This window comes from Ammospiza nelsoni, chromosome 4 (assembly GCF_027579445.1).
Source record: "Ammospiza nelsoni isolate bAmmNel1 chromosome 4, bAmmNel1.pri, whole genome shotgun sequence".
NCBI lineage: Eukaryota > Metazoa > Chordata > Aves > Passeriformes > Passerellidae > Ammospiza > Ammospiza nelsoni.
In genome coordinates, this window is record NC_080636.1 from 586,393 (window position 1) to 612,150 (window position 25,758).

Genomic DNA, 25,758 nt, shown 5'->3' on the forward strand with positions numbered 1-25,758 from the left:
TTAAGGGACGGTGCTGCAATATTATAAATTACAGGGTGAAGCGCTCCTGTTTCTGTCTCTATATTTCTAAGGTGGGAGAAGTCAATTATTTTTATAGGTCTAGATATTGCAAGGATGAGGATATCAGAATATCTTGTCATCAGCTCTAAAGACAGTAGTGAAGAAGAGGAGGAGGGGAAGGGGGAACCACCCCATTTAAAGAAAATTATTATAAAAATACTAAAAATGATATATAGATTTTTTGACCTACATCCATCATTTTTACATGCCTAGGTACTTCTTGCCTTGTCTCCATAAACCATCAGTCTGTTATTTTTCATGAGGCTCAGAGTAAATGGCCAAAACTTAAGACTTGGAAATAAAATAAATAAAATATATAAATAAAATCAACATGAGCGAAAAGGTTAATGGGAATTTGTATGAGTTTATTATTATTAAGGAACACAGGGAGAAGAACAGCATTTCTAGTACTCTAAGTGGCCTGTGGTACAATCAGTAACCCTGAAGTATATTCAGCAATCTTCTTTTTTTTTTTTTTCAATTGCCCACCGCAGCCTATATTACAAATACATAAATCATAATGTTTCAACAAAAGCAAAATTTAATTTTCTCCTTTCAGCTGTTATCTGGGCCGGGTGGTATATGGCAGGCTGCGGCCAAGTCATTTATTACACTTGCTGAATGGGTAATGGCAGGGAGAGTCTATTATACCCAGCTTTGTTAGGGCTCTGAATGTGCTACTGAAACCTGTGGCAGTCTAAATCTCTTTACATCTGTAATAGATACACAGCACTCTATTATTTCATGCCAGAGCAAAATTAAATAGTTGTGGGGAGGGGGAAGGGGAGGCAGGGGGCTGGGGGGAGCAGAGGGGCTCTGGGGATGGCGCAGGGCCTCTGCTGGGAGCCTGTGGGAGGCTCTGGGCTCCTGCTCATCTCACACACACTTTGGGTTTGCCTGTGGGAGGCTCTGGGCTCCTGCTCATCCCAGACACACTTTGGGTTTGCCCGTGACAGGCTCTGGGCTCCTGCTCATCCCAGACACACTTTGGGTTTGCCCGTTACAGGCTCTGGGCTCCTGCTCATCCCAGACACACTTTGGGTTTGCCCGTGGCAGGCTCTGGGCTCCTGCTCATCCCAGACACACTTTGGGTTTGCCTGTGGCAGGCTCTGGGCTCCTGCTCATCCCAGACACACTTTGGGTTTGCCTGTGACAGGCTCTGGGCTCCTGCTCATCCCAGACACACTTTGGGTTTGCCCGTGACAGGCTCTGGGCTCCTGCTCATCCCAGACACACTTTGGGTTTGCCTGTGACAGGCTCTGGGCTCCTGCTCATCCCAGACACACTTTGGGTTTGCCTGTGGCAGGCTCTGGGCTCCTGCTCAGCTCAGACACACTTTGGGTTTGCTTTTCCAGAAGCCAGTCTGAAACGGGCACTGCCTCTGTGCTCAGCTCATGCAGGGAGAGGCACCTCCTCCAAGGGAATGTTCTGCAGGATAATGACATCCCTCTCATGCCCAGCCATGGTGCAGCCCAAAAAATCTTCCCTTGTGCCCGTGTTCCTCCCTCCCTGGAGGCATCCATTTGTCCTTGGCATCCAGTTTGTGGGCAGCACCTGCTCTGCCAGCTTTAGCCTGGCACCCTGCGCATGAAAGGGCTGTGGAGGGAGCTTGCCCTGAAGCTGGTGGCCACAGCAGTGCTCCCAGGCTCGGGGCTGCAGAAGGGACGCCTTCCTTTCCTCATGTGCCAGCACTGGCTCAGGAAAGCACTGCCATCCCCTTTTCCTGCCCCTGCCGCCAGAAATTACCAAGAGGCAGCCTCTCATCTCTGTTGGTAGCTCCTTCACTAGTGGCTTGTCTGACAGCCTGCCCCCAGCCCAGGAGACCTGCAACAGCCTCCAGTGCCCTGAGATAATGCTCATCAGGAAAAAATATTTTTTTCTGCTAATTCTGAAAATAGGAAACCCTAGATTTCTAGGCAAATATTCGATAATGATGAAAAATTGAGTTTTGTCCTTGGAGGGTTTGTTTGTTGCAAATTCTATGGGCAAATGCATCAGCAGACATGGTTTATGTGCAAACCAAGGTTCCCACAGCCTGCTCTGGTCACAAATCTGCGTTTGGTTTGAGGACAAGCCCAGCCTGCAAAGCAGCCCCCAGGCAGAGGTACAGGTACCAGCACACTGCTTCCCACCAGCACAAACACACAGCAGGAGGCTGCAGGAGCTCTCCAGCTCAGGAACCTCTCACATGGGATTTGCCTGGCTGCCCAGCTCAGGAGGAGTAGGTTACAAAGAGGAAGGGCTGATTCTCCAGAGCGGGAAGGTCTTTGCTTGGTTACTAGACCTGCCTTCTTCTTGGCAACAGAAACCATTAGATAACAGAGGGCAGAAGGCAGAGCCTTGTGTGACAGTGTCTGTACATAGCCTTTCCAGGGTGTTTGTGGCAACAACGCTTTCCTGCACTACTCCTGTTCTGTCCAGGACCATGCCCTCTATATGCACTCAGTGGAGACAGGATTGCATCCTTCCCACAGCGCCTCCAGCCAACAGCTGCTAAAAGAGGGACAAAGCAGCCCGCTGGGGCTCCAGCAGCTCCCACAGCACCGGATGGGTGGGACTTTGGGAAATGCAGTCCCTGAGTTGTATTTGAGGTATAGAATCTTATCATCATGCAGTGGTTTGGGCTGCCCTGGAGAACATCAGCTGTCCAAGAAGACTTTGCAAACATGGAGAAGGTGGCACATGACTGACTGGGTTAATGGATGTGGTTGAATTTCCCTCTGGTGGCTGAGATCAGTGGCTATGGAAAACTTTGGTAGAGTTCTCTCCAAAATCTGCCTTAGTTCATAAGGCACAGCCCCATGTCACAAGTGTGGTAACTGTACACATGAGGTGGTTTTCATTAGATGGGTGTATCTCCCAGACAGCACCTGAGCCCAAGGGTGCAAAGCACAGGCCTCTAAACAAATATCACAAAAATCAGCTTGTTAAGAACCATTTCCTAGGAAATACTCCTGGGAAGCAGCAGAAGAGAGGGGTACCTTGAAGCAAACAAAACTGGCTGGACCTCTGCTACCCTGCACAGCATCCATGGGTTAGCACAGCAGTGCCCAAGGGACTCAAAGACAACCAAATCAGAGACAGAATAACAAGTTTCACTAAAGTTAGTCCAGACAATCTTACTATTCCCCCCAATATAAAACAGAGTTTATCTTTAACTTAACTCTATTATCAAGCAAGAATTCTCCCGCTGCTTTCCTTGCAATAGCATTGTCCTCCTCTCAGATAACAAGAAGAGACTTACCCCATCTCCTACCTGCCAAATCTTCTACCCTTCCCAAGCAAGAGGATTAAAACTGCTGCTGATTGAGGCTGCAGTGGCTCTGTGCCTGCTTGCTTTTCAAAAGCCACCTTATCTATGCTCAGGGAAGGAGAGGCTGTCCCTCGCTGTGCTATCGTGAGCGGGCTCCTGCACCATCCCGCTTCCAAAGCGGATTGATTCAATCTGCAGATAGCAGAGTCCCACTCCCTGCAGGAGCTAAGACCCCCAAAACTCCAAATGTTCCAGCAGAACATTTGTCTTTTATCATTAAAAGGGCTCACACAGGGGAGGGGGCTGTTCAGTGATTTTCTCTTGAAATATAGATGAGGAAGGGCTGATAGTTCCTTGATTTTCAGGGGAAATCCATTGACTGCTAGGCAATGACTCCCATTTGTTTCCATGCTCTGAATCACAGGGTGGTTTGGGCTGGAAGGGATCTTAAAGACCATCCAATTCCAGACCTCATGCCATGGGCAGGGACACCTTCCATAAGATAGGTTGCTCAAAGTCCCATCCAGCCTGGCTTTGAACACTTCCAGGGATGGGCAGACACAGCCTCTCTGGGCGACCTGTGCCAGTCTCGCCACCCTCACAGTAAAGAATTTCTTCCCAATATTTAGTCTAAACCTATGTTCTATCTGATTAAAGCCGTTTCCTCTTGTGCTATCCATCCATGCCCTTATCAAAAGCCCCTCTCTAGCTCTCTTGTGACCCCTTTAGGTCCCACAGGCTGCACTGGTGAGCCAGGAGGTGAAAGGAAGGGTGCTTGATTCATGGATTTCTTACTCCCTTTTATAACCACTGCAAATCTCCAGTACTGATGGCTGTCTGTCCCCATGTTCCTATGATCAGAAAGCAAACATTTGGATCCTGCATTAACCTCACTGTAAGCAAAGACCAGGAATGCCTTAGCTCCCAGATAAAATCCTGTCTGTATCCCTCCCTGCTGTAAAGTTGTACTGAAACATATGGCAGAGTGGCACTGATGCTCTCCCAAAGTATCAGAGCCCAGCCCTGAGCTGAAAAGGCCTTTTGGACAGATTTGCTGCATCTTTTGAACTTTTCAAGGGCAAGCATGCAAGCACAGCTTCAAGAAGAAATTTATGACATTGGTTATACATATTACATCAGCCCAAAATAGAAGATAAGTTCTAACTTGGATTAAATATTTGAAAAAGTCCATTTGCATCAGGTAGTTTGAGAATTTCACCAATTTCGTGCTTCATAAAAGAGTTGAAGGATAAGTAGCACCACAGGGCATGAAAACAAACTGTTCTTGTTGATAAGCTGATGGAGGCCAAGTGCCTCAAGTCAACCCACACATTCATGGCATTGCATATGTTCCCGAGACTGTTTGGCACTTCCTCGGGGTTTTGTGAATTGGGTGGTGAGAGAAAGGTGAAAAAACTGGGATCTGAACATCTGCCCTCCTAAAAAACCCAAGGCTAAACTCCTGCTTCAGTAGTCTGAATTTTTATTCTTTATTTTAGGAGTCCTACTGCTTCACAAAATGGTGCAGCCAGGCAGAGGAGGACAATTTACCACAGCAAATTCAAAAATATCTCCCTTTGCAAACTTTTCTTTTAATCTGGTATTAACCTTCTGGTCATCTTTTAAGTGTTTTGTGTTCTCTGAACCTTCCTGAATTGCTGCCAATGATATTCAATAGAAATGAACATCACAGAATAACTGTCCCTTGTGGGACTTTCTCTGCTGTGATAACTTTCTTTTCACTGAACACCACCTCATTCTCATCTCTCATTGCCTCATTCTCACATTTCTTACTCAGAATAAAGATTTCCCAGCTCCATACTATCCCCGTTTTCCTGGAACTTATTAATTTCTCCTCCAGATTCTCATATAATAAAAGTGTACCAGATTCCAACTGTCTCTGAAAATTTTTTAAACTTCTTATTCCACTTAGAATCTTTGCTAAGGGTAACCAGAACTCAAGAGTATATACAACTATCATATCTGTGCCCATATTATACACAAAGCTGAAAAAGCAGCTGATGCATCTGTTGACAGAAAGAGACTAAGAAGGAATGGGTCACTTTGGTTTTCCACATCACTTTTAGCCTTCCACAGAAAAGGTCTGGCATTATGAGAAGCCATCACTGAAACTGCTGTGGTAACCCCATTTCTGGACAAGTTGAGAATGCAGATTCTCACAGAGTGAAGCTATTTGAGCAGGGTCCAGAAATTCAGCATGAACATGATGCAAAGAGTCAGGGCTGGGCATCTCTGTAAGCAGATCTCCTAAAGGGCCAGGTCACCTCTACAGGCTTGCAGGGATTTTATCTCTACTAATTACTGTGTCATGCAAAATTGTGATGGGCACATTTATAGTAGTGAGATTCCCCAAAGAAATCTAAGGGTGGCTGTCCTTAAAGTCATCTGAAAGTCTATGGAAACTGAGAACCCATCTCTCTGCAGGTCCTTTTGGAAAACTCCATCCTGAAGCACTGAAGATGTCTTATCTGTACCTCATGGCAAAAAAAATATTTTTATCTGGCACTATGGTAATGGCTCCAGTCTCAAAGGAACTTGCATTGCCCCTGTCCTCAGCACTGCATAGAAATCCATTTTAAAAAATTATTGTTATTGTTATCTTGTATTTTATAATCTAAACCAAGAAGAAAGGAAAACTGTATCAGAAAACACACCCAATAAATGATCACGTAGAGAGTTCAACTGATTTAAAACAGATTACCACCCAAAAAAATATTTAAATTTAACCCCAACTCCCAATTTCTTGATAGGAAATGCACAAATCTAGATTTCTGTCCCATCCCATGTGTTTCAATTCCCTCAGTGAAAACACAAAGCAAATTTTTTAAACACGTATTTTAAAAGAAATATGAGCATACTGATAACAAACAGACATGATTTTTCAAATAGCTGAGATAAACGCAGACACACAAACTTCTAAAAGAAATGCTGCTGATGTTAACCATGGTAGGAGCAGGGATCTAGTGATCAGAGCCACTTGCCTCTTCTGTTTGCAAGGCTTATGTGGGTCCCACAGGAGCTTCCATTTAAATAGGGGAGGGATTTCCTCTCTAAACAACAAGGCTAGTGTCAGATGTAGCTGACACACCAGGCATAAAGGTCATAATTTCATGAGGCTTGAATGTTTTTTAATTTCAACCAATTAAATTAAACCCTCAGTGTGAGGCCCACAGCGCATGGTCCCTGAAATGGCCATTTACCACGTACATCAGAAACTCAAGAGGTTTCCTTTTCTGTGCTATTTCCTCAGCCCAGTGACTAGATGAAAGGAAATCACTGGAGCGTGAGCACTATAACAATATAAAATAAAATCAGAGATGAAGGCTTCCAAGGGATATTTTTTTAATGCTGTTACACTGCCTAATTTCAAAGCTACAATGCTCAAACCCATGTTTTCTGTTGAGTCCCGTTAGACTGCAAGAAAAGAATTTTCTATGTAGATTTGTAATTATTTCTTTGTAGGGAATATAGCAGTTTGCAGGGATTAAATGAAAGGCTGCCTTCTCAGCTATAGCTAAAGAATCACATTTACACTTTTTACAGCATTAATAAAATGGCTGAATAAGAAATGTGCAATATTCCCGAGATCCACAGGAAGTTCAGGGTCCAAGTTCCCCCTCCTCCCCACCATGCCAAGGAATTTTAAAGTCACACAGAGTTTCAGGACTCCAACAGTAAAGCCTAAAGACACCTCTCCAATTGCTCTGTCAGCTGCAGAGCCTGCTTTCACAAACACATGTCTACAAGGAGACATTTCCATTTTTGCAGCTTTCCCATGAGGCTCTACCCACTTATTACCAATGGCAAATATTAATGCAAAGTTATTGACCCAAATCACAAGATATTTGTATTGCAGTTCTTCCATGCATTTGAACACCAAAAACCTCCTGACTCATGGGCAAGGCCAATTTCTTACCAGAAAGAGCAGGAGGAAAAATAAAGCAACTAATTCTTTGAATCAACACTTTCTTTTATAAGAGTTCACCACATTTCCTACAATACTAAAATTGTAACCCTCTAAATTAGCAGCATGGAAGGGTCACAGCCAAGAAAACCACTACATTCAAAGAGCTTTTGGTTTCACACAAGGAGAAGATGCACAATACTTGGACACAGAAGAGCTTCAACAGCCCACCATGGCTCAATAAGCAAGAATCCAGATAATATTCCTGTCTCTCTTGCAAGGTTAATGCACAGCCCTGAACAGGTCATTCTCACTTATCATTTGTCCTGTTTTTCAAGCACAGATGCTGATTTTTTTTTTTATTCAAAGACATAAAAGAGATATTTGTGTTAGTATTGCTAATGTTAATGCTGAAGGAACAAGTTTTCCAAAAAAGAACCTACAGTAAATAGATACCAGTGGCACCTATAGATGTTTCCCTAATCTTAGATATTCCCTGCCTCAAATCATTCAAAAGAACAACGGTACAGGATACATCCAGACAGATTCCAAGCTGGCATTTCATTTCTGTGTCTCCACATTTTCAAGACAAAGATCATCCTTATTAGCCTGTCAAGAAATTCTAAAACACAGAGAGGTCTGAGAGATGAAAATTACTGCTAGTAAGAAACTTCTGCGACTTCTGAGAGAAAATCTTATTAATTGATCATGTTACTATTTTTTCCCCAGTTTCTATCCTGAGGTAAACCCTACAAGTCTCTGTGCAATTGGGCACTAGGAGCTGCATAAACATACAGTAAATCACAGGTTCTCACCTCTCCCAGAATGGAGGGAGATTTCAGCATTCAATTTAGCAATCACAGATGAGTTTTGCTTCACATAAGAAGGAATCCTTCATGTTGAGAACAGTGCAAACATGGAAGTAAAAAGCTGTGAAAAATTACAATCAACAATCTGTAGTTTAAAAAAAATAGAGTTGATTTAATAAATTATATGTTGATTTCATTTTAAAAGTAGACAGCAAAAATTGGAATAACACTAAGGAGTTCCTATTGGGCCTTAAATATAGAGAGATAACCAGGGAGTAAACATATCTTTTCTCACTTTCATCTCTTCAGTCCCACTTTAATTTCCCCTTCCCAAAGTAGTCATATTACAGGAAAGAGGATTACAGGGGAAAAAATGCTGGCAATACCAGGTAATGAAATAGAAACATTTTCACCTCTGGGTCATCAATTAAAATCCAGTCCCAAACGGTAGTGACTAAACATCATTACCCTCTGATAGCTGTTCAATTGCATATCTGAAATGGAGTTTCAGCTCTCCAAGCACTGCAAGAGCCCTGCCAGGGCCCACACAAGCTGACCAATGCTCCGGTGGTTTTAGAGAAGCCCCCAGAGAGCTGAGATCATGTGGAGACAGAGATTGCATTGGGGGGTGGCTCTTTGGTCTTTGCTCCTCTCTACACGAACTCTGATTAATTATCTTGCTGTGTCCTGTTCTTCCCAGCCAATGTGTTCAGTCCTGTGCCTGGGCTCCCTCAGGAGCACTGGAGAGGAGAAGGCTTTGGGATCACCTAATTTCAGACTTGCAGTACCTGCAGGGAGCCTACAAGAAAGATGGAGAGAGAATATTTACAAGAGCATGGAATCACAGGACAAGGGGAATGGCTGTAAGCTGGCAGAGGGCAGGTTCAGATTAAATATTGGGAAGAAATTCAGGTTCAGATTAAATATTGGGAAGAAATTCTTCACTGTGAGGGTGCTGAGGCACCGGCATGGGCTGCCCAGAGAAGCAGTGGATGTCCCAACCCTGACAGTGCTCAAGGACAGCCTGGATGGGGCTTTCACCAGCCTGGTCCAGAGGAAGGTGTCCCTGCCCATGGGGGTAAGAACTGGATGATTTGGGGGTCCTTTTAACACAAGCCATTCTGATCCTACAACTGGAGTAACTGGGCTAACTTCAGATGCCAGTAAGAGAATTTCTCTTTCTTGCACCTCTGGTGCATCTTGGACAGAAAAGGAGATTTGGGAACTCAAATTACTTGAGCATTTTCCATGGATCTTCAGTTTTGCACAAGAGGCATCCAGGTATCTGGAAAAGCCTTGAATCACCTCAAAGTGGGGCTCACCCTGCAAAGGACTCGAGACAGTGCTGTGGCAAAGGTGAGTGCTGTTGGTCCCATTGTACTCATCTGCAGGTGAAGATGAGCTGCTGGTGCCAGGGAGGCACAGCCCCTCATTTCCAGGGAGGACAGCAGGGAGGTGTGATGGTACAGAACATCTGCAGCACTCTCAGCTGCTGCACTTCAGGTGTTTGCTGCCACTACTCCAGCTCAGCCACTCCATGGTGGCTCCTCAGGCGTCTCAGGGCAAAGGCAGCTTCAACCACCACAGAGCTTGCAAGGCTGGGAGATTGTTAAACCTCATCTCATAAATCCGTGTCGAGAACAGCTGAAAACCAGGCTCACAGCAGAAATACTCCTGTAGGTAAAATTCTCTGTGCAGGCCATCAGTGTGCCCAGCCAGAGGGGAGGGCTGGGGGAGAGTCTGACTTTCACCAGCGTAGATTCCCTCCAGATTCCTGACTTTAACTGGCCTGACCTTTCCTAAAAGGGTTACATCACACACAGACCTCAGCTATTACCCCCTGAATGCTGTTTTCTGTGCTCTAGAAACCTCACTGAAATAATCTGGTGACAAACCTTGCTCTGAAAGCCACCCATGAGCAGGACAGGGCCATTTAGGAGGTTCTGTCCAGAGTGAGCAGGGAAGTCTCAGCTCTCCAGCCTGTATTATTTCTTTTCTTAGATTCACAATCTGGGAAGGAGCCAGAGATCCTAAACAAAGATAAGGTGTAAAGAAGTGGACACAACATTAAAGAAATAAAATCCATATCAGGGCAATAATGGTCATAAAGCAATAAAGTGGATGTATAATAGTTCCTGGACTTTTAATTTGTGACTAATTTGTTGCACAATGAGGTTGCAATTTTCTAATTGTGATTGCCATTTTAATTTTACTCATGGCTGTGCAACTAACAATGTATAGTCTAGTAATTAAAATTAATTGTACCTTCACCTGCATATTTCTATTAGGCTGTTAAATTTAGTCAGTAGGCTCAATGATTTTGTTCTCTGAGAGATGCTGAATTCATTTCAGGGAGCCCAATTATGTTACACTCTGTAATTCCTGTATGAAAAACAAGCATTTTACTTTAATATGAGGAGTTGCTACAATCTCATTTTTAAAATTGCATATTCAACACCAGAATACAGGCAGACAGGAGATACTTGTAAGGGCCTTTTTCTTTTTAAAAATAACCTGCTTGTGAGGCATCTTTTACAAAACTAGCAATTACAGCCCCTAGGAATAAATCCCATGAAAACTCAACTAGATAGTCATCATTCAATTAATTTCATGAACAATTAACAGATGTCTCCCTAACCACACACACATGGTTTAAATTCAATCAGAATTTTATGACAAGCTGCAGGTTGCATATTTGAAGCCACAGTAACACACAGGGACAGAATAAACTGTTTAAACACAGAGGCAAAAGTATGAAAACCTGTGTTGTCACACAGGACCCATTACAGTCATGTCCCAAGTGCCCAGAGTCCATAGCACTTCAAGTCCTGTCATTAATTTTTCTCCAGAAAAGGGCATTGCTCATTTTCACACTGTAACCATAGTTCCTGGCAAATGCAGGACTATCAAAACATGCTGTACTGAGTTAATCATCAGAGGTGATACCTCTCAAATGGACTTGTAGCCCTGTCCACATCACAGCAGTAGCAGTCCAGTGAAATTCCTCTTAAACCCCTCAGTGTTGTACAGATTTACCCTTGGGGCTCCAAAACAGGCATTTGACTCCTCTTCCTTGAAGACCCTCAAATGTCTCAAAATAAAACCAAAAGCTGAATGGTGCCACATAGGTCTATGCAGGTTAATTTAACCCTTTTATTATGGCTGGGATATCCATCAAATTACTTGATGTCAACATGCTCTAAGATGTTCCAATTAAACCTCTGCTGGTCCATCATATCAGGTTCAAGATGCTGAAGTCTGCCTTCACATGGTGTGAACTTCAGATCCAAGAAAGTAGAAGAGAAACTAGGAGAAATAAATCTGATATAATCTCAAGATTAGCACCTGGAAGCCAAGATGGAGCAGTTCCATTGCAGCCAGAAGATCTGCATCAGTCAGAGCAAAAACTAAACTACAAAATTGTCACTAAGTTGTAAAACTTCCTTCCTGTATGGAGAGAATCAGTGGTGGACATAGATAGCTGACTTCTCTGACAATGAACATCCCTATGTAAAAGCAAACCACCTGACACGTTGGCCCTTTTGGTTTCTTACAAGTCAATAGCTGAATAAAAAGCCCCATTCGTCAAGTTAAAGCACAAAGAATGTTTACTGAAAAGTTGTCAGTGAACCTTTTCTTTGTCAGGTTCTGATGGAGTAAAGCAAAGTGAGATCATGTTAACATTCAATAATGATTTTGCATTACTATTAATAACATGCAACAAGTATAGTTACATGTTTTTAATAAATACCAACTAAAGTTACATTACCAAGAGTTATGTGGACCACAAATAGAGCTTTTTAAAAAATAATAATAATTTGTTACTGTGATGTTAAACTGAAAATAATCAGAATCAAGAAGAATAGCTATAAAAATGAATACAGACAAATATTATTATATAAATTAAACAGATTTAAAGTCAGAAAACCCCTAACTCAAACTCCAGAGCTAAGCTGAGTACCCCTCTTGCACTCCTTTCCTGGTAAATGCACCAAGATATAACAAAATAACATTCCTTTAACCTCTTTCACCCTGCCTGGCCAGTGGTCATCTTCACTATCTCCCTACTTACCCACCCAGCAGCTGCACAACCCTCCCACCCTGGTATCCCTCACTATAACCAAAACACAAAGTCCATGGCCACGGGGAAGATGCTTTGCAGAGAACAGGGCTCTGCTGCCCTGCTTGTAAACTGGAGCTGATGGCACAGTCTTGGCAAGGACTGAGCACACAAAATCACTGCTAAATCACATGCAATTCACTCTTCTAAGGCACTGCTCCTTCATCCCTCTGGCACAAAAGCAGTTTACTGTGAACTGAATTGCAACTAATCCCTTTGAAATTATTTTTTACCATATACCCTTTATTACTATTTTCCCATATAAACCATTGTTAAATAACAACAGGACCGTCTCATAACACTCAAAATAATTGGCTATTTTGGATGATATTATCAAGACTGTTTAATGTGACTTGCGTGAGTGACTGTTATTCATGCAATTCACCATTAGCCCCTTGACCTGGATCATTGCTGGAGCAAGTTTTATGAGCTTAATTGCATTCCCCCCCTTCCTGTGTAAATTAGTCTGCACAAATAAAAATTCCTAGTTATTGTGCATCATCTTCTTCACAGTTATCTTCTTTCCAGACATCTTCTTCACAGTTAGGAAAGTCTATTAAAAACCAGAACAAACTTCAGTTGTATTTGCTAAACTGTACAAAGCTGAAAAATAAACCAGTCAAAGCGTACAAGCTATTGTCATTTTATTAATGAACAAAAGGGCTTTTGTTGATTAGGATTATATGTGATCAGACAAGGAAAAAATTCACGAGAGATGATGGAGACAGAGACTAAGAGTTACCGCAGCACTGGAAATTACAAAGCTTACTGTGGGGGTCTATATTTGTTATAAGATGGGTTGTTATCTTCAATCTAAAAGCGACCTTGATAAAGTATCTTTTGACACTTTTACTGCTCCTTTAAATGAAATATTCCCTATATCTTCAAGAATCAGCTTGAGTGGAATTGACTCTGTAGCTAAGCTTTACAAAGACAGGGGGAACATTTTCTAATTTAAAAGAAATTTGAGAAAATAGTTCTATTCCCCTCTCTATTATCTCACCATTCTGGAGCTGAGGTTTCTGAAACATCAACATGCACAGTTTGCTTTACAATCCTTCTGCAGAAATTAGCTGACACCCATCAATGTAGATAACAGAAAGCTGTGGCATTAACACTTGAGAGTGCATTAATCTTTCCCAAATTAAAATCTGCACCACAGCATTTAAGATTGAGGCCACCATGGTTCAGCGCTGTTTGACCGCCAATTTTGATAAAAGTGTTTTAAGAGAGGTGAGACTGAGATAAATTGCCCATGGTTACACAACAGCAGCGAGGGTAAGTGCTCAGTCTATTGGCTGCCACCACAGTGGGCTGCCATGAGTGTTTGTGTGTTTACACAAAACAGAAGGAAAAGAAATTCACTACACCATATTCCTTGGAGGTGATATCAATATTATATTTCATTGGTGGGAGACAAATATACCTTCACATTTGAGTATCTGAAGATAAAGGCACCTTTGGTGGTAAAACAAATGAGTATTTTCCCCACTTCCCAAGCCAGTCCCTTTCTCTTGAGTTTAAATGCAATCTGCTTGTGCTGAGAGGGTGAGTTAATCTTCAGAGATAACACCCTCATGTACTTCTCAATCCAGGTCTGTCTGAAATGAGCTTTCCAGCCAACACACAGCAAGCAAATCTTTTACCACGTGGGGCAGTTTGCACTGGCCTGAGTCCTGCTGACCTCAGGAGTGATGCTCAGAATGGACCTGGGTCTCAAATCGTGTCCAACTCTCAGCTGAATCACTGCTAATACATGAAATATACCTCTTTGCAAAGGTTTTGAAATTCCTATTCTTGTGTTTTCAGATAAACCTCCTCCTAGTCAAATATTCAGAGATCTCTGAAACAAAGCCACTGTCATCTCAGTGTTTTGAAGCCATCATTTCACTGCTGGATGGAAGAATGTGGGAACTCTGCAGGACCTTCAGTCAAAATTCATTGAGTTCCTGAGATCTTTCAGATGACCTCAAAATCCTGGAGCGAAGTCCAAGAGCTACAAACTTGTACAAAATTCACCACCACCTGCTCCAGAAGCCAATAGCTCTTCCATGGCCCTGCTTGAAAATAAACACTACCTGATTTTTTTAGGAAGTGAAATCAAAATGAGAGGCTGCACTGCATGTGACTTCAAGCTTAGTTAAGGACATGAGAGCAAATTAACCCTTTGGTGATGGAGTTGGTCGTGTTATATAAGCCATTAGTAGATATTGCTGCGGTGATAAGGAAAAAAAAAGTGAAGGGAAAAATGAAAAATATTAAAAATAATGGAAAACAGAGGAAATAAAAGCAAAAATATTACTATTTATCTTTTAGTTATAACATAGCCAGATGCGTTACATCCAAGGACAGCTTAGGCTCTTCTGTATTTCTTGGGACTCTTTTTCACTTGAAAACCAAACTAAATTTAACTGAAAGGAACGCACGTTACTTCCTATCTCCAGAGATCTCGTGAGAGTTCACAAGGGCTGCTAGGGCCAAATGGTGATAATACAACTCCTAGAAAGAGTTTGGTTCAGTTTGGAGACTTGATTCACAATAAGAAAGCATGGAGTAAAGCAGATGTTATCAGCCTGTGCTGATTAGACTGGCCAGTGTGATACCAATTATTATATTTTTGATTTGAAACTTTCCTGCTGATCTGACTAATCTGTGCTATTAGAGGCTTGAATAATTAGACAAACTAGACTGAACATTAAGCTGAACTGTCCCTCTGAAGAAGTGGAGGATAAGCCAGAGGACACAAATCTCAGCCTTAGATGCAGAGAGACAGCAGGACAATCCACCAAATCAGACAGGCAGAAATGGAAACCTGGCTGATACAGCTATTCATTGGAATGGACTGTGGCAGCAAGAATAATTGTGGCAATAAGAATGATGAGCTGTAATTGTAATTTATTATTTCATTACAAGTCCCAGCACATTAAATATTGTACGTCAGAGATTCATTATCAGCAAAAGGAGCTCTGGTTGGGGTCTGACATGGGGTGAGAGACTCAGAAGATGAAATTTCCATCTCCAGGTGGATTCCCAAGGGGAAACCATACCCATCATACCAGCCACTCCAGAAACACCTTAACTGGGTGCACATACTGGGGAAGACACAGTGAAATAACAAAGAATCAGGACTGCTCATGTATCCAAATAAGAAATTACAGCTCTGAAAATGCAACTGGGGCTGCAGCCTGAGCAGTACCTCTGTGCAACCCTAGCAAAGCACATGAGTAAAGACCTGAGCTGCTCATACAGCTGCAGAGGCTGCAACCAGAATCTGGAGTGACCAGAGATGCTGTAAATTGTCTTCACATTATTTAATTGTAATTTGTTAAATATAAATGCACAACTTAGAGTCGAATAAACACTCTCAATCCCACATTGTATGAAAGCACACAGCTCCCTTTGAGCAGCCAGGGATGCTGCTTGAGAATCTGAGGCTGAATTTTAAGCTCATTCAGGTTACAAATAATGGTATTCACTGCAGTTGTACAAAAGTGACCTGCATGTTCCTGATGCATGGATGGTTGGGATGCAGTTGTTAAATCCAAGAAGCAGCTAGGCTTTAAAGATATGCAATTGCACCAAAAGCACTGATAAAGAACAGTTGATTTCTCTCATTATGTAAAATGTGGATGCTCTTGTCTTGGCCAAAGAGGTGAGAGCATAAGATTTCCTGCTACTTACAGGTCGTTTGGTTGAAAAACATTGTCCCTTTGCAGTTTGGTCTATTGGCAATTAGATAACAAATACAGGACATGTAGAAGGAGTCAAAACCATTGCTGTGCTTTACAGCCTGCTTGCACAATAACTCTCTAGCTGGAAATGCAAACTGAAAAAAAAAAATCCCAGATAAAAACCACAGAGCAGAACTGTAAAGTAGCAAAGCCCTGCTGATTTCAACAGAGCTGTGTGAATTTACTGAGGATTCTGTCCCTTACTGGTGAATTTTGAAGCTCCTATAATTAACTAAGAAAAAACTCATTAAAGGTGCATGCAAGGTTTGTTTCCCATGCAAATTTTATGTCCCTTCCAAATCAGGTTCCATGTGAATGTGAAATTCATGCCAGAAACTTGAGACTTTTTGGAGATGCACATAGAGAGAGAGCTGTGCAGAACACAAATGGGATATTGGGATATCCAATACAAAATACAAAAAAAAAAGATGTCTGAAAAATTCTTTTGTGATTACAGATTGATCAAAGAGACAAAGAAATTAAATGTGGTATTTGTTGAACAGAGAAGGTCAGAGACTCATGGAATCACTCAGGTTGGAAAACACCTCCAGGACCACTGAGTCCAACCATTAACCCAGCATTGCCAAGGCCACCATTAAACCATGTCCCCAAGAACCATATCCACACCTCCTAAATCCCTCCAGGGATGGTAACCCCACCACTTCTCTGGGCAGCCTTTTCCAGTGGCTGATCATCCTTTAGATAAAGAAATTTTTCTTAATGTCCAATGTAAACCTCCCATAGCACACCTTGAGGCCATTTCTTCTCATTCTATCACTTGATTTTTGAGAGAAGAGAGCTTCCCCCACCTGGCTACAATGGTCTTTTAGGTACTTGTAGAGAGCAATGATCCAAGCTTTTAGGTCAACAACTTTCATTTTTTAAATTATCACCTTAAGTAGTAGGGTTTTTCTAAAAAAGTAGTTTGAGATCAGATTACCTTTCCCTCTGGTGTCTACAATAAACTTCCATTATTATTTGCATAAAAAATTACCAGATTTCAAGATGCAGGACTTGAAAAGCTCAGGAGCCAGAGACACTTTCATTGCAGCACTAAAACCAAGGCACTTCTGGAGAACAGTATTTCTTCCCATTTGCTTATAAGCACATATTTACACCACGCTGAGTGACTGCTACCCATGAAAGGAGTGGCACAGCATAACAGCCAATAATGACAATCTTTTCGTTCCATCACCTGCACCATGTCCCACTAATATGTGTTTCCGGAATTCAAGCAAACATCCCAGGATCCGTCAATCTTAATATCCATCTCTGCACTCCCTCCCTGCACTGGCTCAGGACTGTAACAGGTATCTATGCCTTGCCAAATGCAGAACTTTAATTTGAAATTAAAAGTAATGTTTTACATTAACATAAATGCTTTTTTGTTTGTGCGTGTAGTTAAAAATTACTTAATTCAACATTTGAATGTGAAGATCAAGTTCTCTTAATCAAATCCCAGGCTCTGCACCTCCTTTAAACCCTGATGGGCAGCACCCACGAGGCGTGTCATGTGTTTGGGTGTGACAGTGAGGGGAACACACGTGCAGCTGTAGCAGGGCAAACCCAGTGCATCTCACACTGCTTTACCTGCCTGCTGCCACTGCAAGTCCAGTGCAACCATCCTGTGTTCCTCAAGAACTGCAACAAGGTTTTGCAAATCAATTAAAACCCACATTGCCTCCTGTCTGCGCACAGACAGCACAGAAATGCCATGTCATTATTTTTTCCCAACAATTCAGCCCTTCAAGTTAGGTTTTTGTCACCCTTTACCTCAATGTCCACACTGTGGCTGTCAGGCCAGGAAGCAGCAGTGACAGCCACATCTCGAAGAGCCATCTTTCCCTCTCAAATAATCTAGTTTGCAATGGGTATCTTTACCTACTATTCTTCTATTTTCCATCTCATGAGCCGCCATGAAATTGGCATTTAAAACTAATTGTACGGTGAAACCGCGCGGATTCCAGAAGCCGCATCCGAGACTTGCGGCGAGGCAGCGGCACCAGATTCCCCCGTATTGGTTTTTCTGTCTGCCACATAACTGTGAATGAGTGCTAAAGGGGATTATTAGGCCCCGGTGGGCAGATAGAGTGCATATAACTAATCTGCATTGCTTATCTCCAGCAGACAGTGGTCTGTCAGCCCCTGTCTACATGCCCTCCATGCTTGTCCCCTGCCTTTATTGTCTTGCTGCCGCTGGTGGCTCTCCTGTGCTCCTATAAACAACCAATTACTGCCCCAAACAGATGTCTGTGGCCATGATCAAATAATTCAGTTGGAGTGAAGAGGCCTTAAACAGGTCAATTCCATTCAGTTAGACATGGTATCTGAGCGAAGGCGAAGGGAGCCACTGCAGGGTGACCTGAACTTGTGAGTTATTGAGAGCAGGTAAAGTTAGGACAGCGGATAATGAATCAGCTTTTGCTGGTTAACACTGTAAAAACACACAAAATGAAAGCTGAAGAATAACTTGAAGTCCCTCTTCCCACCAAAAATTAAATGGGAAAAGTGAATTCTTTTACAGAGTGCAACATTTTCATATCATGCGTTTGCATTCATAAAAGACACATTCCTCCCTGAAATGAGCCATTAGTTTATAAAGCTAAAAATTTATATATAGACAAAGAAGGCAGTGAGTAAGCTTGGTAGGAAATTTTTAATTAAGTCTGGTACTGATGAACCGTGATCTCTACTAAAAAAATTTGATACACATGCTTTTGACAAAGTATGATTTCCATTAAAATATTGTGCAAACTTCAGGGTTTATAGCTTGCCTATTCAATAAATTTGTATTTAGGTTTTGTCTTCCTCAGTCTGCAGAGGAAACAATGCGTATCAGGCAGATGCTCAGGCATCAGAACAATTAATGTAGCCTTCAAAAAGAAAAAACAAAAAGAGACCAGCTTTAAATCTTTTGTGCCTGTGCACCCACCAGCCACCCTACACAGGATCATAAAAATACACAGTTATTTGATGGGTAGTTATGTTAAGCTGTAACCATAACCAAAAGCCATGACCAAGGGGGTGAACGAGAGAATCCTTTTATTGTCCCCTCCTGATTCAATAGCTTTTACAGCAAGATTTTCCATTCTGCCCTGCTGTCATACAGTCACCCAAGCATAATGGCCTGTTCACTATAAATTCATTGGGGATTGGACCCAGGGAAACAAGCAAATTCCCTTGCAAGACCGAATCAATACTACTCATGTTATGTCTAAGATATATAAATATTCATATGCCCAGGTAAGGCTCAGCCAGCAAAAGAGGATTGCAAAGAGTGGAGAAATCTGAGACAGTGTCACTCAGTTTCCCAGAAATTTCTCAAAAAACTTCTCCAACACCTCCACAACCAGGAAAGAGTCTTTTCCCAAAAGAACTTGTGATCTCTGGGCATGGTTTTAGCACAGAGCCCCATGCAGAGGCTGGCTCACACACGAAGGAGCACTGGGAGGGATCACGCATAGAAGGAACATCTCTGGACCTTCAGCAGCCCTTTTTTATCTCAAAGCAGCAATGAGCTGCACAGGCTTTTCACACTCTTTGGAAAGATAAATCCTGTGGCAAGGGCAGGGGTTTTGGAAGGAGCAGCAGCTGTAGGTGCCCCTTCATGGGAACTGAAGGCAAAACCAGAGGTAAACAAGAAGTGGTGGGCAAATCCAGAATATATGAAATGAAAGAGACTGGCATTTTGCATGCAGATGGGAGAGACAGATGTAGAGACAGGAAAATGGGAGATAAGAGAAGGACTGAGAAGGGGACAAAAGGCAAACAGGTCTTCGGGAGTGGTGTGGCAACACTGGACAAACATTACCAATGCTGACATCCACACTGAAGGCTGAGTTAGAGACACTAAAGCAATTATTTAATGTTTAGTACCAAGAAAGGTCTTAAAATCAGTTTAAAACTTAATCTTGTGATGGAATACAGTTTACTGTAGAGAACTGAGCCACAGCTGAAAGAAAGAATTTTTCCTGAAGTCATGGTCCAATTTCCAGTTAATTCCTTGTTAATCTCAGTGTAGTCTGCACCACAGACCTTAGCTCTAGAAAGGGAGACCATACCTGGAAACTTCACAACATATAAGATCCCAGGGCAAATCTTATAATTAAAAAACTGAGTGAAAATGTGGTCCTTCAGCTTATTTTGTGCTGTTTGCTGCTAGAGAAACTCAGCATTTCTCAGCTGCCTGACAAGGTTTGTCTGGCAAAGCATTCTCAGATATACCTGTACAAACAGCTGCTACCCCAGATCACATTCACAATTTTCACAGAATAAACCCATGATATTTACCTACAGTTTTACAGACTCTTAACACATCCTGTAATTTGTACTTGCTTATCTCCACTCCATACATTTAAGACTTAATTTTTCATTAAAAATCAATTTATCCCAAACCACTAATTGTAGGTACTTCTCCACCAGTTAATTCAGACTTCTCATTAGGGGACACCTTATTCACAGTTTCTGCAGACCAAAATAGTGTCTTCCTCCGTGTCGTCACATTGAAAATAAGCTTAATTAGTCTACTTTTCTTCTTAGACACAGACTTCTTATATTGACAGCTTCTGAAGTGTGGTTTGATCACAGAAATAGAGTATATCACAAAATAGAAAAGAACAGAAATGGCATAAACCATAGCCAGATCACCGAAAATCTCAGGAAGCATATTCCTAGTCCACTTTCTTGCAAAGTACAAATCATACAGTCTTCAAGTCTGGGATGCAATTAGAGACCTCAAATGCAATCTTGAAAATCAGCTTAGGTGTTTTGTTATCAGCTGCTTATCATCTTTCTAAATCCATCTGTGCTACTTCCCACCCTCATGATCATCATTGGCTCCTAACAGTCTAAACTGCTACATTCAGACACACAAATAAATTCAGCTAATCTAGTTAAGTATTTAACTTTAGAGAACTAATTAAGCAATAACCAAATACATTGGTAAAAAGTGAAAATATTTGAGTAAACTGTTTTAACCTGTCTTGTACAAGCAGTCCAAGCAGGGAAAGGAACCTGCAGTGTTTTCCCACACCCTGGGGCAATGCTGCAGCTCCCAGCTCAGAAACATGCCCGCTGCAGCCTTCCACACAAATCTGCACCATCTTTGGATATTTAAGGAAGCACCATCAGCAGAACAACCTATTATTTACACAAGGGACTGACCTGAAACACCTGTCCAGTGCTGTGCGCATTAACCTTCCCAGATGAAACCTCTCTGCTTGAAACTCTTAGGAACTCCATTAGTCACAGGGGAAGTCAGTGAAGCACAGTGGCCCAGAGGATGGCTCAAATAGCTAAAAACACCTGACAGTCTCTGAAGTTAAGAAAAGCTTCAGCTGAAGCAGAGCAAGAGCCAGGAAATCCTTCCTTAGTGCCTTGATTTAAAGGAAAATAAAGACAACCCTTAAGTATGAAGTCAGCTGTCGAGCTGGTGCACAAACATTGAGTCAGATTCTGCCTTGCCTTTCACACGAAAGCTGCAAATGGTGCAATATGATTTCTTGGATTCTCTTTAAAGGCCTGCTTTAAAGAGGGGATCTGCAGAATCCTCTACAGGCGCAGGGCTCCCACAGATCACAGCTCCATTACAGCTGCATTTCCACGACTTGCAGCTCCATTTTTTCCCTACCAACAGCAATGTGCATGCACACACTGCCGGGCCATGGTGTTGGGGAGATCAGCTCTGCCTCCAACAGCTCTTTGCATCTTTGCTCGTGGCCACGTTAAAACTGGCTTTTATACAACCAGCCCCTGCATAAAACTGTTGCCATCATAGTGCAAGATTTCAATTGTCATTATAGTGCAAGAGTTCTATTGTCATAACATCGCAAAGGTTCCACACTACTAAAGTTTCATACCTCCCTGATGTCGGCTGTAGGCAGCTCCTCCAGGCCCGGACTCCTCCTTGTCCTCACAGCAGCCACTGACTGCAGCCCCCACCCATCCGCTCTTTTACAACACTCTTGTGATTGGCTACAGCTGAGGCCTGTTAACATCAGGCCTGCTCCGAATATTTAATAATTAACACAGCTGTAAGTCTTTAGGGGATAAGATTACTTTCTATACTACCTTTATTTACTTAAATTCTATCCCCCTACATAAAGCCGCCTGCTGGATGGATACTCTTGGGTCACTCAAGTGCAGTTTTACAAGATCAACACCAACAAGAATATGGGCCAGAGTATTTCTTTACAACACAGGTGAGACTTGAGATACTGTCCACAGAAAAGCACTGAAATTTGGGGGACTTACTGTCAAAAGTACCAAGAGTTCATTAAAAACAAGCAAGAGAATACCTATGAGGAAATACTAAATTCTCATGAGGGATCACAGGCCAAGTCACAGAGCAGACACCAACTCCGAGGTGTAGGCTCCAAGAAAATAAAATTAGCAAATAGCATAAGCAGAATAAACCGATTTCTGCTCTCTCAAGGCCACCATAAACCTGGCTTGATGTTAGTCCAGAATGGGTGGGAAGAGATCCCAGGCAAGTAAAGTTTGCTGATCCCTGGAGGTGTCCAGTTTAGCACACAAGTAGGTGAATTCTCAACCCAGATACTCTTAGAAACAATCACTGTACCGCTGGTTTGTGCTGAATAACTAATTAACCTTAGCTTCAGCCCAAAGGAGGTAAAAACCATTCAACATGCATTTAGCAGTGATAAAAATCAATCTGTAAAAGAACAGATGTGGCCCCTGGTTTGGCTGGGATAGTTCTAAAATATTAAACAATCCTTCCTGTAATATAAATAACAGGAGCGTAATTGAATTAATATTGACGAATAGTAATTGCTCCTTGTTCCTCAAGTCTGCCTTTTATTAGTGGGAGGAGTGGTGGAGGTTATTGTCTCTCAAAAAAAAAAATTCCTGAAGCCTGGAGGCACCTTTCCTGCCTTATTATTATTGTAATAATGAGGGCAACTGATTTGATCTCTCCTTACACAATACTGCAGCACAGCGATGGCTAAATAAACAGCCAAAGTCCTTTTGTCCCTGTGGGCTGTTTCTAGGTAATTAAAATCAATAGGATCTTTCTCAGAGGATCTCTTTAACCTCATAGAGCTACACTGTTCTGAGCAGCCAATGTAAAACAAACAAATGAACTTGCAGTCCTTGTTGATGGGGAAAATAAAATACAAGCAACACATTATTTTATTAGGAAAATATTAGTTTTGGAGAAGGGTCATGGAAGAGGCTGTGTTTAAAGCTTTAGGGTTTTTTTATTCCTTTATCCTTCCCACCCCCTCCCCCCACCCCACTTCTTAAAAAAAAAAATCTCTGGCAGCATCCTGTATTCCCAGAGGTCATGTGAGCTAAAACAGTCCATTGATCTTCCTTCTCACAGAAGGGGAATGGGCAGCAGAGGGAAAATAAACATCACCCACTTGAGCCTTGTGACGACTCAACTCCTGTGCACAAGGTGCTGAGCATTTCAGGTTCAAGAGGGGAGTGAGCCAAGGTCCCCAGGATGTCACTGATGCTGGTACATGTCATTATGGACAAGGACAGTGCAGGCTCTGGGGGTGGGATCCCTGGGCACACCAATCCTGTGGTAGATATCTCTGACACAGCTCCCAGGGAGTTGTGGTGGTGATGGCCAGCAAGACACGTGCAACAGTCAAGAAGAAAAGGATTCACACCCCAGCATGGAAGATTTTTGAATCCTGAGCTGTCTTGGAAGATACGATGCTGCTGAACACATCTTAACACTTCCTTGGGACAAATCTGCTCAGGGATCCCTTATCCAGGTACACAACAAGGTGAGCTGAGCTTTGGCATGACACACTGGCAGCCTCCCCTTGTGCTGTCCCCTGTCACCTGGGAAAGAGACAGGCTCCCACCTGGCTGCACCCTGCTGCCAGGAAATTAGAGAGCAATAAGGTCTACCCTGAGCCTCCTTTCCTGCAGTGAGTGTCCCCAGCTCCTCATCAGACTTGTGCTCCAGACCCTTCCCTAGCTCTGTCACCCTTCTCTGGACATGCTCCAGCACCTCAATGTGTGTCTGGTACTGAGGGGCCAGAGATGCTCAGGAGTGGGTGGGGAGAGTGAGTCTTGAGCTCAGAACACCTTAAAACAAGGTGTCACTAAAGGTACACAGGCAATGCAGTAAGTGCCACAAGAACCCTGGAGCCTGGAGCTGCTCTCACTGTGTCTCTGCTCCAGGATCCAGTCTGACCTGTGGCAGCTGTTGTACGTGGTACAGCCATGCACAAGAAAATAGGAAAGCTTCCAGTGCCTTCCAGGACACAGTGAAAGGAAAATCCCTCTGTGCCTGGGTTTTGGCATTCTGGCTGTTGGGGCTTTGGCACAGCAAGGCTCTGGCTGGGGACAAGGATGACCTGAGGCACGTGCTGCCTATGCCACCATGGTGTGCCACCCAGCAGGCCAGGACCTGCCAGTTAGGGTTAACTGATGCTCCATGTATGAAATCCACTCCCAATTGCTCATAGACCCAGCAGCCTTTAATCTTATAAACTGGAAGGGTTTTGTTCTCAGGTTTGTGCCTCTGGAAAATGTAACCTCTGGAACGTTTCAGAAAAGCGGGGCAGCTGTTTTCAAAGGGAAAAAAAAGTTGAAAATAAAAGACACAGGCATTAAACAATCATATGTTGGGAAATTTTTCCTCTGAACAGCAGTAACACCTTTATGTGCTGGGCAGCAGCTTGCTATTTGCAGGTGAGGTGGTGAAAAGGAGCCACAACCATGGAGATCTTCCAGCTAAGAGCTGTGAAAAAAAAATATCTGCGTTCACTTGCTCAGTATAGGCTTCTGTGTTCACTTGCTTAGTATAGGTTTCCTTAGATTCTACTGAGTCTTGAGCAAATAATAACACTTATAAAAGAAAGAGCTCCTGTACACAACGAGGCAAACTGCAGACAGGGCTGGGAGAGACCCTGGAACCAGGTGGGACTGAGCCCCCAGCACAGGAGGGAGCAGAGAGGCTCCAACAGAGGTGAGGCAAATCTCAATTCTCTGTGCCCACCCCCGCAGGAGGGCAGCTCCCAGGTCGTGTCCCTCCTGTGAGATGCTCAGCAGAGAGGCACAGGTGTATTTTTTAATTCCAAATCCAGTTAAATGCCAGTGACCACCCTTGAAAGGCCCACATTGAACTGCAGAAAATTAAGGTTTGACAGCACCACACAGAACGATCAGCTCTCTCCTGCTCTCCAAAAGCAGGGTCAGATACAGCTGCACCATTCCTGATGGATGGTTATCTGGCATTAAATGCATCAAATATCAGAGCTCCCAATACTTCCCTACCCATCATATTCCAGCATTTCACCATCCTGACCCATAAAATGTTTTCTTAATTTGCAACACTGAATGCAATTTGAGCCCACAACAGCAGTAGATCATCTCCTCATCTCCTGCAACAAGACCTAATATGCAACATTTGAAGACTATATCAGCAATATTTAACCCAAATGAAAGAATCAAATATTCTTTTAGCATTTGAAAATCTAAAGGTTTGTGGAAATTTTATTACTGTGTTTGTATTCTCGCTCTAGCTGGTCCATCTCCCCCTTGGACCAAAGTGTCCAGCTTGGAGTCCATATTCCAGTGAGGCATTTGGATGTATGTGATGAAATGCTTCTTTCTGCTGGCAAAGGGCTTTGAAAGGCTGTTCTTCTTGTCCAATTTGTGCATTTCTGACCATCTTCACCTGTCAGGAAGGTGAGGATAGCCTTTCATGAGACACATCAACACTTAATTCATAAGGATTGCAGAGATGTGTTTATTCCCTTGAATTTCTACAGATTTTATGCTATTACAGGATCAAGATTTAAAAAGTTGGTCTCAAGTAAAAAGGATAAACAACTTTGGTTTTTAACAGCTTATTCAGAAAAGTGTCTTTCCTC

The 25,758-nt window shown here is 42.7% G+C and overlaps 1 long non-coding RNA gene across 2 annotated transcripts; it reads right to left on the minus strand.

Moving 5' to 3' along the window:
- Positions 1-7,582: 7,582 nt before the first annotated feature.
- Positions 7,583-21,809, minus strand: LOC132072484 (uncharacterized). 2 transcript variants are annotated; one of them, XR_009418332.1, is made up of 3 exons: positions 21,757-21,807; positions 21,062-21,273; positions 7,583-8,846 (listed from the first exon to the last, which is right to left on the minus strand). It is a non-coding gene; the product is annotated as an uncharacterized LOC132072484 (long non-coding RNA). The 2 variants fall into 2 exon arrangements; XR_009418331.1 differs by lacking the exon at positions 21,062-21,273 and having other exon boundaries at positions 21,757-21,809.
- Positions 21,810-25,758: the final 3,949 nt, after the last annotated feature.